Below are 4886 nucleotides of genomic sequence, written 5' to 3' on the forward strand. Positions count from 1 at the left end.
AGGACCTCTAGGTATACATTTTGACTTACTTGGATCAAAATTTCAATGATTTGTATTGTCATGACTCTCTTGTTGTAAAATCGGAAATTTTCAAAAAATGTTTTTTTAATCGATAAATGTCAAATTTGATCATTTTTGGCTTATTTATACTTAGTCAAGTCATAAAGGACCTCTCTGTATACATTTTGACTTACTTGGATCAAAATTTCAATGATTTGTATAGTCATGACATTCTAGTTGTAAAATCGGAAATTTTCAAAAAATGTTTTTTCTATCGAAAAATGTAAAATTTGATCATTTTGGCTTATAACTACTTAGTCCAGTCATAAAGGACCTCTATGTATAAGTTTTGACTTAATTGGATCAAAATTTCAATGATTTGTATAGTCATGACTCTCTTGTTGTAAAATCGGAAATATTCAAAAAATGATTTTTCTATCGAAAAATGTCAAATTTGATCATTTTTGGCTTATTTATACTTAGTCCAGTCATAAAGGACCACTATGTATACATTTTGACTTACTTGGATCAAAATTTCAATGATTTGTATAGTCATGACATTTTAGTTGTAAAATCGGAAATTTTCAAAAAATGTTTTTTTCATCGAAAAAAGTCAAATTTGATCATTTTTGGCTTATTACTACTTAGTCCAGTCATAAAGGACCTCTATATATACGTTAAGACTTGCTTGGATCAAAATTTCAATGATTTGTAAGGTCATGACTCTTGATGTAAAATAGGAAATTTTCAAAAAATGTTTTTTTTATCGAAAAATGTCAAATTTGATAATTTTTGGCTTATGTATTCTTAGTCCAGTCATAAAGGACCTCTATGTATACATTTTGACTTACTTGGATCAAAATTTCAATGATTTGTATAGTCATGACTCTCTTGTTGAAAAATCGAAAATTTTCAAAAAATGTTTTTTCTATCGAAAAATGTCAAATTTGATCACTTTTGGCTTATTTATACTTAGTCCAGTCATAAAGGACCTCTATGTATACATTTTGACTTACTTGGATCAAAATTTCAATGATTTGTATAGTCATGGCATTCTAGTTGTAAAATCGGAAATTTTCAAAAAATGATTTTTCTATCGAAAAATGTCAAATTTGATCATTTTTGGCTTATTCCTACTTAGTCCAGTCATAAAGGACCTCTATGTATACATTTTGACTTACTTGGAACAAAATTTCAATGATTTGTATAGTCATGACATTTTAGTTGTAAAATCGGAAATTTTCAAAAAATGTTTTTTCTATCGAAAAAAGTCAAATTTGATCATTTTTGGCTTATTACTACTTAGTCCAGTCAAAAAGGACCTCTAGGTATACATTTTGACTTACTTGGATCAAAATTTCAATGATTTGTATAGTCATGACTCTCTTGTTGTAAAATCGGAAATTTTCAAAAAATGTTTTTTTAATCGAAAAATGTCAAATTTGATCATTTTTGGCTTATTTATACTTAGTCAAGTCATAAAGGACCTCTCTGTATACATTTTGACTTACTTGGATCAAAATTTCAATGATTTGTATAGTCATGACATTCTAGTTGTAAAATCGGAAATTTTCAAAAAATGTTTTTTTTTATCGAAAAATGTCAAATTTGATAATTTTTGGCTTATGTATTCTTAGTCCAGTCATAAAGGACCTCTATGTATACATTTTGACTTACTTGGATCAAAATTTCAATGATTTGTATAGTCATGACTCTCTTGTTGAAAAATCGAAAATTTTCAAAAAATGTTTTTTCTATCGAAAAATGTCAAATTTGATCACTTTTGGCTTATTTATACTTAGTCCAGTCATAAAAGACCTCTATGTATACATTTTGACTTACTTGGATCAAAATTTCAATGATTTGTATAGTCATGACTCTCTTGTTGTAAAATCGGAAATTTTCAAAACATGTTTTTTTTATCGAAAAATGTCAAATTTGATCATTTTTAGCTTATTTATACTTAGTCCAGTCAAAAAGGACCTCTATGTATACATTTTGACTTACTTGGATCAAAATTTCAATGATTTGTATAGTCATGACTCTCTTGTTGAAAAATCGAAAATTTTCAAAAAATGTTTTTTCAATCGAAAAATGTCAAATTTGATCATTTTTGGCTTATTTATACTTAGTCCAGTCATAAAGGTCCTCTATGTATACATTTTGACTTACTTGGACCAAAATTTCAATGATTTGTATAGTCATGACCTTCTAGTTGTAAAATCGGAAATTTTCAAAAAATGTTTTTTCTATCGAAAAATGTCAAATTTGATCATTTTTGGCTTAATTGTACTTAGTCCAGTCATAAATTCCCTCTTTATATACATTTTGACTTAATTGGATCAAAATTTCAATGATTTGTATAGTCATGACTTTCTAATTGTAAAATCGGAAATTTTCAAAAAATGTTTTTTCTATCGAAAAATGTCAAATTTGATCATTTTTAGCTTATTCCTTTTTAGTCCAGTCATTAAGGACCTCTATGAATACGTTTTGACTTACTTGGATCACAATTTCAATGATTTGTATAGTCATGACTCTCTTGTTGAAAAATCGAAAATTTTCAAAAAATGTTTTTTCTATCGAAAAATGTCAAATTTGATCATTTTTGGCTTATTTATACTTAGTCCAGTCATAAAAGACCTCTATGTATACATTTTGACTTACTTGGATCAAAATTTCAATGATTTGTATAGTCATGACATTCTAGTTGTAAAATCGGAAATTTTAAAAAAATGTTTTTTCTATCGAAAAATGTCAAATTTGATCATTTTTGGCTTATAACTACTAAGTCCAGTCATAAAGGACCTCTACGTATACGTTTTGACTTACTTGGATCAAAATTTCAATGATTTGTATAGTCATGACTCTCTTGTTGTAAAATCGGAAATTTTCAAAAAATGTTTTTTTAATCGAACAATGTCAAATTTGATCATTTTTGGCTTATAACTACTAAGTCCAGTCATAAAGGACCTCTACGTATACATTTTGACTTACTTGGATCAAAATTTCAATGATTTGTATAGTCATGACTCTCTTGTTGTAAAATCGGAAATTTTCAAAAAATGTTTTTTTAATCGAAAAATGTCAAATTTGATCATTTTTGGCTTATTACTACTTAGTCCAGTCATAAAGGACCTCTATGTATAAGTTTTGACTTAATTGGATCAAAATTTCAATGATTTGTATAGTCATGACTCTCTTGTTGCAAAATCGGAAATATTCAAAAAATGATTTTTCTATCGAAAAATGTCAAATTTGATCATTTTTGGCTTATTTATACTTAGTCCAGTCATAAAGGACCTCTATGTATACATTTTGACTTACTTGGATCAAAATTTCAATGATTTGTATAGTCATGACATTTTAGTTGTAAAATCGGAAATTTTCAAAAAATGTTTTTTTTATCGAAAAAAGTCAAATTTGATCATTTTTGGCTTATTACTACTTAGTCCAGTCATAAAGGACCTCTATATATACGTTAAGACTTGCTTGGATCAAAATTTCAATGATTTGTAAGGTCATGACTCTTGATGTAAAATAGGGAATTTTCAAAAAATGTTTTTTTTTATCGAAAAATGTCAAATTTGATAATTTTTGGCTTATGTATTCTTAGTCCAGTCATAAAGGACCTCTATGTATACATTTTGACTTACTTGGATCAAAATTTCAATGATTTGTATAGTCATGACTCTCTTGTTGAAAAATCGAAAATTTTCAAAAAATGTTTTTTCTATCGAAAAATGTCAAATTTGATCACTTTTGGCTTATTTATACTTAGTCCAGTCATAAAAGACCTCTATGTATACATTTTGACTTACTTGGATCAAAATTTCAATGATTTGTATAGTCATGACTCTCTTGTTGTAAAATCGGAAATTTTCAAAACATGTTTTTTTTATCGAAAAAAGTCAAATTTGATCATTTTTGGCTTATTACTACTTAGTCCAGTCATAAAGGACCTCTATATATACGTTAAGACTTGCTTGGATAAAAATTTCAATGATTTGTAAGGTCATGACTCTTGATGTAAAATAGGGAATTTTCAAAAAATGTTTTTTTTTTATCGAAAAATGTCAAATTTGATAATTTTTGGCTTATGTATTCTTAGTCCAGTCATAAAGGACCTCTATGTATACATTTTGACTTACTTGGATCAAAATTTCAATGATTTGTATAGTCATGACTCTCTTGTTGAAAAATCGAAAATTTTCAAAAAATGTTTTTTCTATCGAAAAATGTCAAATTTGATCACTTTTGGCTTATTTATACTTAGTCCAGTCATAAAAGACCTCTATGTATACATTTTGACTTACTTGGATCAAAATTTCAATGATTTGTATAGTCATGACTCTCTCGTGTAAAATCGGAAATTTTCAAAACATGTTTTTTTTATCGAAAAATGTCAAATTTGATCATTTTTAGCTTATTTATATTTAGTCCAGTCAAAAAGGACCTCTATGTTTACATTTTGACTTACTTGGATCAAAATTTCAATGATTTGTATAGTCATGACTCTCTTGTTGAAAAATCGAAAATTTTCAAAAAATGTTTTTTCTATCGAAAAATGTCAAATTTGATCATTTTTGGCTTATTTATACTTAGTCCAGTCATAAAGGTCCTCTATGTATACATTTTGACTTACTTGGACCAAAATTTCAATGATTTGTATAGTCATGACCTTCTAGTTGTAAAATCGGAAATTTTCAAAAAATGTTTTTTCTATCGAAAAATGTCAAATTTGATCATTTTTAGCTTATTCCTATTTAGTCCAGTCATAAAGGACCTCTACGTTTACGTTTTGACTTACTTGGATCAAAATTTCAATGATTTGTATAGTCATGACTCTCTTGTTGTAAAATCGGAAATTTTCAAAAAATGTTTTT

Source organism: Chrysoperla carnea, chromosome 3 (assembly GCF_905475395.1).
Source record: "Chrysoperla carnea chromosome 3, inChrCarn1.1, whole genome shotgun sequence".
In the NCBI taxonomy this organism is placed as follows: Eukaryota; Metazoa; Arthropoda; class Insecta; order Neuroptera; family Chrysopidae; genus Chrysoperla; species Chrysoperla carnea.